Source organism: Ictidomys tridecemlineatus, unplaced genomic scaffold (genome assembly GCF_052094955.1).
Source record: "Ictidomys tridecemlineatus isolate mIctTri1 unplaced genomic scaffold, mIctTri1.hap1 Scaffold_348, whole genome shotgun sequence".
In the NCBI taxonomy this organism is placed as follows: Eukaryota; Metazoa; Chordata; class Mammalia; order Rodentia; family Sciuridae; genus Ictidomys; species Ictidomys tridecemlineatus.
The window spans coordinates 56,525-71,022 of NW_027522412.1; the positions used below are offsets into that span (position 1 = coordinate 56,525).

General features: G+C 34.1%; 1 pseudogene across 1 annotated transcript in view; it reads right to left on the reverse strand.

Moving 5' to 3' along the window:
* Nucleotides 1–2,731: 2,731 nt before the first annotated feature.
* LOC144373281 (transport and Golgi organization protein 1 homolog) overlaps nt 2,732–14,498 on the reverse strand; it is a 112,084-nt pseudogene continuing 100,317 nt past the window's right edge. The window contains exons 16-26 of the transcript XR_013433005.1: nt 14,399–14,454; nt 14,220–14,310; nt 13,910–14,048; nt 9,108–9,209; nt 8,130–8,190; nt 7,979–8,014; nt 7,835–7,902; nt 7,615–7,715; nt 6,275–6,351; nt 4,545–4,695; nt 2,732–3,536 (exon numbers count right to left, since the gene is read on the reverse strand). The product of XR_013433005.1 is annotated as a transport and Golgi organization protein 1 homolog (transcript). The remainder of the gene's footprint in view (nt 3,537–4,544; nt 4,696–6,274; nt 6,352–7,614; nt 7,716–7,834; nt 7,903–7,978; nt 8,015–8,129; nt 8,191–9,107; nt 9,210–13,909; nt 14,049–14,219; nt 14,311–14,398; nt 14,455–14,498) is intronic.

Sequence of the window (14,498 nt, forward strand, 5' to 3'; positions counted from 1 at the left end):
TAAAACTTTCATAGTACACAAGGTGCATATTTGATACACAGAACATAAAGATTTGTGAGGAGCTTTTTTGTGGGTTACATGTAGAACCCACGTATTTTAATATTCACTATTTTAAATGAACAATGCATGAAGGGAATGCAATACTTGGCCTATTTTTAAACTAGTGTAAACCCTAATCATACCATCCGTTTGCTTTTTAAAACAAATAACAGTTGTTTTAGCCCTTGCACTTCAAGAGATCTAGTCTTTAATTTTTCAGTTGTCTGTTAGGTCAGTTTTGTTTACTAGACTCATAAAACTATATGAGCCTGAAAGAATTATCAACCAAATTTAATCTTTTCTTTCATCTGGATTGGGTTAATTTCACAAGTGCATAAATAGTTCAGTCTACAGTAGTTCTAGGAAATGAAGAATTTGCCTTAATAAAATGTTCACTCAACTGAAACTCTGAGTAGTCAAAATTTCCAGACTGTAAACTTCTCAAGAGAAGGGCCTCATCTTCTCCATGTCATGTAAACTTTCCAAGGTGCTTGGCAGCAGTCTGTACCCTGTGGAGTACTCAGTACCTTTTTGTTTGATGTTACTGATGTTTGATGTTGCTCCCTTAAAATCTGCTATTAAAATGTAGCAAAACGGATACATTGTTCTTTCTGTTCTCTCATACTATAAAACATGTATATCAAAGTGATAATTTAAAAAAAAAAACAAACCTTTTTTTTTTTGGTTGTAGATGGACACAGTACCTTTATATTTATATGTGGTGCTGAGGATCAAACCCAGTGCCTCACATGCAACCCCAGCCCCTCAAAGTGATAATTTATATGAAGAAACATTTAGCATCCTTCACATAAAAATGCTTTTTTTAACCTCTATTTATGTGGTGCTGAGGATTAAACCCAGGGCCTTGCCTGTGCTAGGCAAGTACTCTACCACTGAGCCACAACCCCAGCTTCCACCAAAGAATGGGGTTATATGAAAAAAAAAAAGAGGATGCTTTGTATGAATGTCTTTCATCAGCATTAAACAAATTTAAATTGAACATTGTCATCAGCTTAGCTTTAATTCAGACCTGAATGACCAAACCTCCCCCCCCAAAAAAAAAGGTGATTTTATCTTGAAGCAGTTAACACAAAGCAATCTGTATCTCACAAATTAGTTGTTTAAATTTACTTTCTAGTGTGGGAGGAGATGAGTTACTGGACAATAATTACAACTATAGCAATAATACTTTCAGGTTGAAACACTACTGCTTCACAAATGAAATGATTTTAGTAACTAAATTCAAACACAACTTGCTGAAGAGGACTTCTAAAACTTTTGAGATACAAAAGTATACTTGAATCAAGGGACAGTATTCTCTACACAACCTGTATATGGGCAGCTACCTTGGGCTTTGCTACAGAAGTGGTACAATCAATCAGATGGATGTAAGGAGAGGCAACTATGGGTGGGTTCAGAACTGCTCAGATAAACTACGTAGAACACATTATAACTTACTAATAGAATAAATACAAAAAAGGCTTTAGAGGGAAAACTACTGTTGCTTTGAATAAAATAATAAATCTGCCTTTTCTTGAAAATCTATCTTCCTAGCTGACATCACCTTTATTTAAATGCTATTTTAAAATTAGAAGTTAAGTAACTTCAGCATTGCCTTGTGTCCTGTAGAGGTTGAAAGATACATTCAAAATATGTTTGTGACTTAAATTTTATTTTACATGGTTAAAAATGGCATAAGCTATTATATGGTTTTCCTCTTACACACAGCTGCTGCTTCTAATATTAAATGGAGGTTATGTAGATAGAATTTGAGTCCTTTAGGAAGAATTCATTTTTATTCTGAGTTATCTTCAGTAGTTTAGAGATTTTGTTTCACAGATATTTTGTTTCACACTGAAGCTTTTGCCCCTATTTTGAGAATACTCAGGGGACATAAAAAAACAATGATATGTTATGTTCTAGGTTTTAACAATCCTATTACTTTCTAGAATTTAAAAGAATGGAAGAATATGGTCTAGCAGTAAACAAAAGTATCAGGCTTTTATAATTTTATTTAAATCTTAAACCTCTTAAAATGTACTGTTAAAATTGCCGTAATTAAAATTACAGTTCTGGAGAGCTAGTTCTTAGAAACATTGTTTTAAAGACAGTAGTTACAGATCCAGGACTTGCTTTAATTGTTTTTTAAATAAAATATGTTTGAGTATCTATCAAAAAAAAAGAATTTAATTAAGCCCGTAGTTGCTGAGTAAAGACATTATAAGCCTTAGAGTTTCATTCATTCTTATTTCTAATTTTTTTATCATATTCCTTGAAAATCAGTGGGAAGGTATGGGAAAGAGAAGAGTGTGTTGTGTACATTTTTAAAAAGAAATTTCCTTATTTTTTATAGACACAACATACCACCTTATATTTTACTGTTACAATGCAATAATGGCAAAAGCAGTAGCTCTTGCTACTAATGTAAACTCATTCTCAGAAAAGCATTCTCACATGGACAGTAGTTAGAAAAAAGTACATGAATGTGCTACAAAAATAGAGCCACAAGACTTCTCACAAGTAAAAGAAATCCTCTGTAGAAGTCCACAGTTGACAAAGGTCCAGCCTCCTTAACAGTGAGCAACAGGGAATATGCTGCCAAGTCACTATCTTCAGTTCTGAGAGTGCGTTTACATGCTTCCCCAATGGCACAAAATCTCATGACGATCCAATGAATCAACAGACACTTGGGAAATATTAATAAACAATTTTTATGAACTATTACAACAAAGAACTTCAGCAAGAAGGAAAATGATGTTTATGATCTTTGAGTAAACATTTTTAGCCCAACAGTCTCTGCGACCAGATATTGAAAGAGAAAAAATATCAAGCTTATAAAACACCATTTCTCTGTTATCAACTGGAATACACTAATAATAGGATAATGGAAATACATGTTCTTAAAGCATTTCCACAGGAAATGTCCATAATTATGACATTCTAAATCATTTAGCAATTGTATATGCTACATTAACTAAAACAAAGGTATTCCTTATTGCACATTTTTAAATTGGAAGGATACTCTAGCTTAAGTGGGGGATATTTAGGGGGAAAATATTTTGGCTCAAAATGTATATTGCACCAAGGCAGCTTCATTCTGAAAACATAAACCATTTAAAATAAACTTTTATATTTTGAAGCCAATAATCCTTTAACTCTGACTAAGTGTCAGAGGTTAATTTTATGGGCCCTGTTTTTAAGGCCTGTGAACAGCCCTCACTACTCTTGAGAATTAGGTGGAGTTTCAACTTTAAAGCCTGAAGGCATTAAGTCTTTTGCAGCAGGTGGTGGCCCATAGTCTTGGGGACCATGAGTTGGAGGTGGTAATGGGGCACCAGGAATGAAGTACTCTCTTGGGCCAAATGAGCCTAAAGGTCTAAATGGTGCTGGTGCAGGTCCTGGAAAAAAATCACGAGGGTCAAAAGGCAAATCCCATTTTCCAGGTGTAACACCTGGTGCATATTCTCTGAAGCCTATTGGTGGACGCATACCAGGACCTGGAAAATAAAAAGGAAGTTATGTAAATACCAGAAATTTCTGAACTAGGGTGATTTCAAGTATGTTAATATAGTCTTTAATTTCTCCCAAGCCTAGAACATCAGCTGGTGAACATCCTGACTTGCCAGATGAGGCAAACTGAGATGGAACAAGTTTAGGTTATAGCCTTTGACCAACCAGCCATGAAGCAACATATTAAGGATTTAACATGGCTCTACCTAGCTCCAGGCTTGTCTTTTTTCTTTCCCTACTATATAATTGCAGAATTATTTCTATCTCACAAGAGCTCCATTTATATTTGGAAGTATTACCATGACAAGATGATAGATTATGAAATAAGAACTTTACTACATCAAAGAAATTTTGATAAAAGGAAATCTCACTATCTATTACTGTATCCATTAAAAATTCATGAAGTATTTCAGCATGGACTTTACACATGCCATCAGAATCAAGGTGCACGCATGCCCTCCTGGAAAAGGCCTTCCACAGCCACCTAATTAAACCAGGAACATTTATTAGGTAACTGTTAAATCCTCTTTAACACTTCCCTCTGACTTTTTTCAAGGTAAGGAGGGTTTGACTTTTCCTTTTCTATATTCTATAACCTACTGCTTATGCTTCCATTATGGGTGATTACAAACTTTATGTTATAGGATTTTCATATCTGTGACAAAATTTTAAGTTATGGCATGCATCTCATCCACCTTTCCATCTATTGCAGTGCATATCAACAGATTTTCAACAAACATCTGCAGAAGTAATATTTCTGGCTTTTCTGTATATAGCCCCTTATCCTTGTCTATGAGAGATAGCTATTGCCTATCTCAGTATAAGATTATGTAGTGTCCCATATGTCCCAGAAAACTGGAAGAAAAGTTAAAATGTACTCAGCTTTATCCTTTCATTGTTAAGACCTGAGATAGCAACCAACTGTTTTAGCAAGCAATAGAAGTGGAAGATGAATGTGATTTATAAGTCAATCACTACTGTTCAGATCATCATACCAAATGGTGGAGGAATTGGCCGAGGCCCAAAAGGCCCACCGAGCTGAAGTGGTGGTCCATACCAAATGGGAGGTGGTGGAGGCCGTCCCATCGGGGGTCCCATGAAGGGTACCCCTGAGAAAGGAGGGGGCCCTTTCATAGCCATATGAACCTGCAATTTAAGATTTGAAAGCAGTTAAAAGTTTTAAAATTCCTATGTATTAAGACAAAGTACCAATACCTATAAAAGCTAAAACCCAAAACCTGTCCAGAGAACACCATCAGTGCAACAAAACTCTACCCACCCCTCCTGTGTATTCCCACTGACAGCTTACAGAAGTTGGAAGGATGCCACAAGAGGGAGCAGTTTGTTACTGATTATATCTGCACAGGAAAGGGAAAGGCAAGAGGACTGGCAGGGGTTATTAACAGAGGTGATTTCTGACCAGTATGTCATGCTGTATTCACTAAAATCTATTTCAAAGGGAGTCCCCCCATCCCCATCACTTCCCTTTCATCACAATAGCTCATTACTTCCATATTAAGAATGAACAGAATAAAATGAAAAATCCATTCTCTACTCATGTAATAATAGCTACTATTCTACTATATCTTCAGTAAGTCTTTCATATATTATTCAACCTCTGAGATCTTTAAGTAGACTGTCTTGTTTTAAATAAGAGGGAACAAAAGCAAATGGGATATCATAATTTGTTGAAGGCCACACTGCATATTAAAGAACTCAATCCCAGGTTTGCCTCCAAGCCATGCTTTTCCCACCTCTATTTCTCTCTAACAATGGGTCTTTGCTCTCTTTTAAATCTTCTACTACAAAGGGGTTTGGGGTCTTATCTAAGCTGCCCTTAGATTTCTCCAGAGATGTATATTCCTGGAATATATATACACTGGAACTTGAGAAGTATTTTCCATCACAGTGCTATATACACAAATTAGGAAGACAAGCCTTTAATATTTACTTTCATTTACTGTACACCATTTGAGATATTGATTTATCATTTCCTATGAGTAGTGGGTTTGAAACTAAACAATTAAAAATTTATTTTATTATAGAGCTGCAGAAGACCTACTAGATATAATAGCAACACAGTTACAAGAGAATACACTTATGTGAACAAATGAGACCATTTCTTGGGACTGGCTCAAGAGGTCATTTCAGATGATCATTGTTTCACAGAAAATCTGATACCAATCTAATTCAAATCACTCAAAATAGGGTTTGCACAAATGGAGGAATTCTTAAATAACATTCTTCCAAACAAAAATAAAAATGATGAATTATATAATTTATAATGAATTTACTTTGCCTTAGAACATTCAACACAAAACACCATATAAAGTTAGAGTGATAACTTTTCACATTCTGTAGTTCATTATAGTTGTACACACTTAAGCAACATTCCCAAGTTAAAGAGAAAAGTAAGCTCAATATTGCATGCAGTTTAAAGCAAACAAGATCAGTGTCATGCTCTGAATATCCTTCCCATAAATGCACAGAATAAAACCCAATTCAGTTCTCAACCTCTAAGTACTTACTCCAACTGGATGCTCAGTCAAAGAAGTAAGGGTGGAGACTGAGGGGGTCTCAGGTTCTTGGGGAACAGTTTGCTTTTTAAAAAACAAATGGGATAGTACAAATAGAACACAAAGAAGGATAAAGCAAAGAGCAAGTACTGTAGGAAAGCTACATGTTCCTGCATGACCACATGATTCACAGTAACTACAGAACTTACCTTGCCCTCATTCGTCACCTTAGCTGGAGAAGAACTTCTGGAGCTGCTGTTCATGTGAGCTGGACCACATCCTGAGTCTGTTAGAGATCAAAGAATGGATTCAGACTATTCTAACATGAAAAGAATAAAAATCCTCCATCCACAATTACAGATTCTTTGAAATTACTTGGTCCCTTTACCAGAGGCAACGGGTTTCCCAGATGCCTCAGAAGACCAGTACGAGGTAAAGGTCCATCCATTGACCTTGAGAAAGAAAGATCAGAGCCCTTGTATGTATTTTTCAGAAGAAATAAACCACTGGTGGACAGGTCAGGGTTCAACAATAACTAGAAAGCAACATGAAAAATGGGTTGCCCAGCGGTTGGTGTCATAGCTCTGTTGTAGAGTGTTTGCCTAGCATGTGTGAGGCACTGGGTTTGATTCTCAGCACACATTTAAAAAATAAATAAAGATATGTCCATCTACAATTAAAAATATTTTTTAAATGGGTTGCCCAATACGTAAATCACAATTTATGAAGAGACTTAAGTAAAATAAAGAACTGCCTTGGGTTGATAGAACAGGAGATTAATAAGTACTGGTCCTAAACTTTAAGCTATAGACTTAAAGTATGTGTAGGCTGGCTTTTCTTTAGTCTGTATAACCTGACTTCCAATCTTACCAAGACTACAGTCCTATTTAGAATTTGAAATAAGATTCAGTATTTCATGTTGGAAATATGTATGCTACATAACGTTTAAGGCTACTTTTATAATATTTGGGAAAGGAACACCATAGACATTTAATTTAAAGATAAAGGTTTACACTTCGCAGTGTAAAATTTAAAAGAAAAAAACAATACAGGGACCTCCAGGAAAAGAAAAATGTTTTCTATTCTAGAACAGAATTTCCAGAAAACATTCACTAAGATAAAGTAAGAAATTATCTTCTATATATTGTACAGGCCCAAATTCAATGTTTTCATTAGAATATTCAAAAGGGGAAAAAAAAACCTTGAAGCAGTTTACTATAAAGCAACATGTGAATGCTCACCAAATCCGTTTCTAGGCATATCTTTTTGATTAAGAGTAGCAGAAGGAGGTCTCCCAGCTGGCTCTGCTGTCAGTGGAGGGGAACATTCTCCACCACTCATGGGGGATGGACCAAAAGAGCCATTATGGCTCAGTGGACCTAAAGACCTTACTACTTTAAGGCAGCCTTCTCCCTGACACCAACCCTCACCTCCTGCTTTAGCAAATCATTCAGATTATTTCATAACCATTACACACAGAAATAAAAAGTAATTTACATACATTCTGCACCAAGAAATAAAATAGCTCCTTTTACAAAGTGCCCCCTACCTCTCTGAGGAGGATTTTGTAAATCTGGTCTTCCCAGCATAGGTTTTACAATCCCAGGTTCATCTTGACGCACTGCGATCTTTTGGGTCATTTCCAATAGTCTTGAATATTGAGAAAGAATGGACTGAATTATGAAACAGCAATCTATTCCTTCATAGATAATATCTAGCATAACCTTAAAACACTATAAAACATATAGGAAGATACCAAAATCACATACTTCTGTCTCAAATTAGCAACTTCCCTTTTCTCTTCAGCTATAGCACTTTCTGCAGAACGAGCTTTGAGCTATTAAAGAGAAAATATTCAAATTCAGTAGCAGTAGGCTATGCACAAAATAAAGAAAAGGGGGAAAAAATCTTACCCAATTATCATGAGCTTTCTTCTCATGCATAGCAATCTGAAAAAGACAATACATTAAAAAATATGTTTTTAGGGACTCATTATAATAGCCTATAATTGTCTGTATTAGATATCAAGAAATTCTGCAACTACAGGACAGTATTAATTACTACCTGGTTTTTAAACGAGTGCTTGGTTTTCAGTAATGCTTCTTCCATCTCTTCAATTCTCCGCCTACGAATTACAACAATTGAATAACATTTGAAACATTTCTGACCATTTTCCCTTTATTCCATCAGCTATACTTTTAAAGACTTTATCATACATAAGAAAAACATTTCTATAGTTATATGAATCCAGTGTGATCAAAACTAATACTACAGGCCAGGTGCAATGCCACATGCCAGTAATCTCAATGATTGGGAAGCTGAGGCAGGAGGATCACAAGTTCGAGGTCAGTCTCAGCAATTAAGTGGGAACCTATGCAACTGAGACCCTGTCTCAAAGTAAAAAAAAAAAAAAAAGGTCTAAGGATGTAGCTTAGTAGTAAAGCACCAAAAATAAATAAATAAATAAATAAATAAATAAATAAATAAATAAATAAATAAATAAATAAATAAATAAATAAATAAAATAAAATAAAGACCCAATACTAATAACTTCTTTATCATTTAATTGCTAGAGATTCTGAATGATAAATTATAATTTCCTTAACTGTTCATCAGTGTGTTCTCAAGTAATTCTGCTAGAAATATCTTCCTCCTTAAAACTTTTTTTCTTTTTTTCAAATTATATCCATAAAAGATTTCCAAGGTCTATCAAATGCCACACTTTTGTGGGTCTTGATACATCACACAGCAAACTGATTTCTTAAAGAATTACTACAACATACAAAACCCCCAGAACTGTTTGCATTGACCAAGTTCCCTATGGTCTTGCCCATTGGGTATAAGTAAATTTTTGTTAACATTTTTCATTTGTAAAGTTGAAATTTATTTTTTCTCCTGTGTGAATTGAATGTATTCATATCCTCTCGTTATTTATACTTCCATGCTATTTTCTTCTATCTACATAATGTAAAAAAAGATTAAAAAAGAAAGCCACCACTAGTTTATTAGACATTGACACCCTCCTTTAGAAACTGAACTCACTTGTAATTTTTAACTTCCTGTACAGCGGAAACCACCTTTTCATCTGCAGCTGACAGCCGCTGCTCTTTTTCTAGTCTCTCATATTCTTCTTGGCTCACTTTCCTAAAATAAAGCCAGTTATCAAATCAAAAGTTTCTCTCTGTGAATATCACTTCCCACAATTCTATAAAATGCTTAGGCACATAAAATAGGAATTCAAACCTGCAATTTCGTAAATCAAACTCTGGCAAATCACTTACATTTTCTAATTTTTCCTCTTAATTCTCTATTTACCAGTAAATAAAATAAATGTGAAAACAACATGTGCCCCAAGGGCAAGTCTCCTGTGTGTAAGATAATAAAAACTCACTTTACTTCAATGTGGAAGATCAGGACTGATAAACCTAACATAATTAAACATATTAGGATAAAGCAAGGGATAATTCTTTTCTCGTTTCTGCCATGGGTAGGACACTAAGTATATCTTTGTCATGGAGGAACTCTTTTCTCAATCCAAGACTGGTACCATAATAAAGATATAGTCAATCAAAGAAAAAATCTTCTAGAATATGTCTTTTAGCTATGCAATTAGCCACAGAACATTTTTCACACTTTAGATATATATTTCAAAAGAATTGCAATTAAGCAAAAAGACAAATCTGAGTTTTGATAATGTCTGTCAACCAGAAAAAGAAGCCAAACTGACCCACGATCAGAGTATTATCTACTGACAAGTTTTAACTCTGATCATGAAACTCAAGATGTTCATCTACTGAGACAAAGGTAGCCACATTTAATGATTTTAAAAATACTATTTTCTGCTATCCTTGTACTACTTTAGCCATAGTTCCAATTCAAAAGATAATTAACTTGAAACTTAATTTTCCACAAATCAGAAGAACTATAGTAAAAAAGGATTATTGATACCAAATAGAAAATGGGGATTATATATTCTTATATAGCTTCTCATTTAATTCTTCAGCAAGTATTTTATGAGTGGCTATAATATACTAGTTACCTTGTAAGATGCTAAAGAATAAAAGAGCTCACTGTTTCAGGTATAAATGACGCCTAAAGGAATATAATAATTTCCCCCACTGGCTTAAGAAGGAATATGGAGAAAACTGAATCTTGAAGAACAGAGAGAATTTTGTTTCCAATTACCAAAGAGTTAGTCTGAGAGCACTAAGAACAATCAAAACATCTTTATAAGAATATAAAATTGTGTTTGAAAGGATACAAGCTAAAAAGGCAGTGAAGATATATGTATGTGGCCAAGATCCATTAGAAAAAGGAATCTCAGAATTACAAGTAAAGCTGACACTTTAAGGTACTTTTCTCCTAGGTTTACCCACATATTGAAGATAACACAAAGATATAATGAGTCTGAACTAAGCCTTCATCAAATTCCTGGGCTTAGAGGAAAAAAGAAGTGTTTGGGGCTACAAATAAAGGGACCCTTAATAAAAGCCCTAGCCTTTGAGTTTAGATTAGAAAGTACTGCACACTTAAGTGATGAACAGGCAAAAAATCCAAAAGGAACAATACTGAAACATTGAAAAGACAAGTCATTTTTGAATTATCTTAATTGCTGACTAAGTTTGAAGTGACAATCTTACTCAAGTAACCTCAACACTTTTCTATAAGAAGATAACTTCATCTTAGTCCTCAAATTTCATGTATAATTATCACAACAATGTTAGCCAATCAAAACTGACCAGGCACTCTATAAGACAAAATTCTGTGAGAAAAAATCCCACAGAAAAGGAAACCACCTAATGGGGTTAACCGCACATGTTTTAAAATCACTGTGCTTTATATAGTCAAAAAAGTAAAGTCAAGATTATGAATTTCAGGTCTGGGAATATAGTTTAGTTGGTAGAGTGCTGCCTTGCATGCACAAGGCTCTGAGTTCAAACCCCAGCACCACAAAAGAGGAAAAAAAAGATTATGAATTTTGTCAAAGGATTAGAAACTATAAAACCAAGAAATAGTTGGGTGTGGTGACCTACATACAGTCGAAGATACTTGGAGGCAGAGGCAGAATGATGAGATTAAAGATAGCTTGGAAAGCAGTAAGACACTAGTCCCTTATGAGAAAGAGCAAGGAGTCTGGGGAGGTAGCTCAATAGTAGAGCACATGGCTCAAGGTCCTGGGTTTGAGCTGTAGTACTGAAATAGGACTGGGGTTGTGGCTCAGTGGTGAAGCACGTGCCCCACATGTGTGGGGCACTGGGATCAGTCCTCAACACCACATAAAATAAATAAAATATTGTGTCGGGCTGGGGATGTGGCTCAAGCAGTAAGGCGCTTATCTGGCATGTGTGCAGCCCGGGTTCAATCCTCAGCACCACATACAAACAAAGATGTTGTGTCCGCCAAAAACTAAAAAATAAATATTAAAATTATCTTTCTCTCTCTCTTAAAAAAATCCTATAAAAAATAAAATAAAATATTATGTCCATCTACAACTAAAATAATATTTTAAACCCTGAACTTTTTAAAATCCTAAACTCAATGAATGATTTTAACATCAGATTTGGGAAGTAAAATAAATCCTACCGCTTTTAAGACAGGTCAGAAGAAAATATCCAGAAGAAGTAAATCCAGAATGTAGGAGGCAGGGGAAATCAAATTCTAATATGCATTATTATAATCAGAAGAGAGAATGAGGTAAAATCAACATTTAGAAAAAGACTCGAAAATTCAAGAAATGTTTAATGGTCCCAAGCAACATAACTGCAAGAGGAAAAAGTGGGTGGGGTGGGGAAAACTACACCTAGGCACTTCCCAATACAACTGTTAAAAAAAGAGAGAAATGACTACAGGAACTAGGGGAGGGAGATAAGACCAAACAACAATGATAATGGACTCCTTAAAGAAAAAAAATTAAAACAGATGGTAATTAATTGGATATTTTCAAATTGCTAAAACTAAGTAACAGTCAAAATTCAGTAGCCAAAAGAAAGATCCTTTAAAAATGGAAACTGGTTTTAACTCTAATCATGAAGTTCATGTCAACCTAATACAGATTATAAAGGTAGCAATATTTAGTGGATAAAATACTATTCTCTGTTTATCCTTGTACTACTTTGATACACTAATCAAATCTATCATTAAAGGACAATGTTCAAATAGAATGAAAATAATTTCAAATAAGAAACCAACAGTGTAGAATGCAGAACTACAGAAACTTTAAATATGTGTATAAATTGAATGAATGTCTTGTGGAGTTCACAGTATATGAAGTACTAACATACGATGCCACAACAGTTATCTGATTCAGGAGCTACTTAAAGCCCATAAAAACAAGTAATAAACCTATTAATCTATGTCAGGTTTTTATTAAATCCAGAATATATACCAAGGCCTTTAAATTATGAGAAGATGAATAAAATTATAATTATAATTATATAATTATAATTCCATTATAATTTATGATTACATCAAGCTTATACAGGTGATGAGGAAAATAATTAAAAAATATTTAAACTATTAAAAAGATACAAGGAAGAAAAAAAGAACAGGTCATCAAATAGAAAGCAAATTCTTCATAAACCACAGGCACATATTGACATGGACAGACTTATATTTTAGAAAGTCCACTCAAGCAGCTATAGAGAAAATTACTAAGAATTTGAAATAAATTATATAAAAATATAAATAATGGAGAATGAAGACAGATGACCTAGGTTAGAAACAGAAAAGATGACACAGGCATGAACTAACATAGTACCTGGGGATGAGAAAAAAAGAGTACAAACCACAGATGATGACTGAATGAATTTTGGAGGAGTTGAGGAAAATAGTGCTACAATTTAACTGCATTACAAAGAAAATTAATTGCCATTTAGGTCATTCATATTACTAGTAGGGACAGAGAAAACAAGTGTTCTTTTGAAAAAAAAAGTGATAAAATGAGAAATGTTTCTTTGAAACAAGCCAGGCATTTAGAACTGGCCTGAACAAAAATTTGAGATTCTAAAAAGGTCGCTTGGAGATCACAGAATTTTAGAAAAGTTAATGGAAAGGTTTCAATATTTAATGCATTAATTAGGCAACAGAAGTCAAAATACCTAAAAACAGTTAGGTCTATAAGAAGGTCTGTATATATATATATATATATATATCTTGTTAATAAATCAGGTGCAAACAAATAAAATCTGACACACAAAAAAACTATTTTTAGAGAATTCAAGTATTTTTGTGGATTAAAAACTTCAAATGAACTTCCAAAAAATAACTAGCTCCACACTGAGAAGATTAATATATAAATATATACTACAAACAAGTACTTCTGTAATCGTACCTCCTAAAATCCTTGCCACAGTTCAATTTTTAGTGTGAACATCTGAGATACTCAAGTCCAAAACTTGTACCATCAATAAGTAAATATTATTCCTTTTTGAAGTTTTTATTCTACTAAAACATGTCATTCCAAAGCACTCAGTATTTTTAAAGGTCCAGAGTTAGAGATACAAGTTCAAAATATTAGAATTACATAACTGATCACAATGAAAGGAAATTAAAATAAATAGTGGGATCATAGAAAGGGTCTAGATCTTTGAGAGGTATTTCCACATCAGTGACTGTTAATACCAGTTTACCACTTCTTGCCTTCATATGAATTTGACAATTGATTACGATGTCCTCACAGCCTTAGTTTATGGTTCCAACTACCTCAGGACTCTTAAGACTGATGATGGAAAGAAAAATGCAACTTATAGGAAACAAAACACAAAGGAAAAAAGACAAATCTCTACTAGATAAAATTATCTGTTAGTTCACACAATGATAACAATAACAAACAATGGAAATCTTACTTTTTTAGTGTCATCTCATTTTGCTGGTAGAGTTCATTTAAAATCTCCACTTTCTGCCTAAGAGTTTTGCATTCCTCTTCCAGTCCAACTTTAGAAGACCGTAGTGAATTGCAGTCACTTTCTAATTTCTTTATTTGGTCTGTAAAGGATAAAACAGCTTATCTCTATATGTGTACAAGGACTTAAGAACTTGTTTGAGGGAGTAGTGCCAAGAAAAGTAAGAAGCATGAAAGCAAGAAGCCATTCTTTATCTTTCCAATAAATTTTTAAGTCTTTCCAACATGGCAATGTCTTCTCAAGAAGAACCCACCTTCTAGATTACATTTTGTGGACATCGAGGCTCTTAGCTTAAGTTGTAAAAGTTTTAGATCCTCTTCAACTACTGATATTGTAGTTTTTGTCTAAAAATTGCAGAAAATAGAGGTATTATTAAAAGTGAGGCACAGGAAGAATTCACAGGTACTATGGGACTCTTACAAAGAACTATACCTGAGAGACATCCATCATCTGCTTAATTTGATCTTTGATCTTCTCGTTCCGATCACCTAAAAAACAAAAGACTTTAGCTTTTTCTTTCCTTACTTTTAAC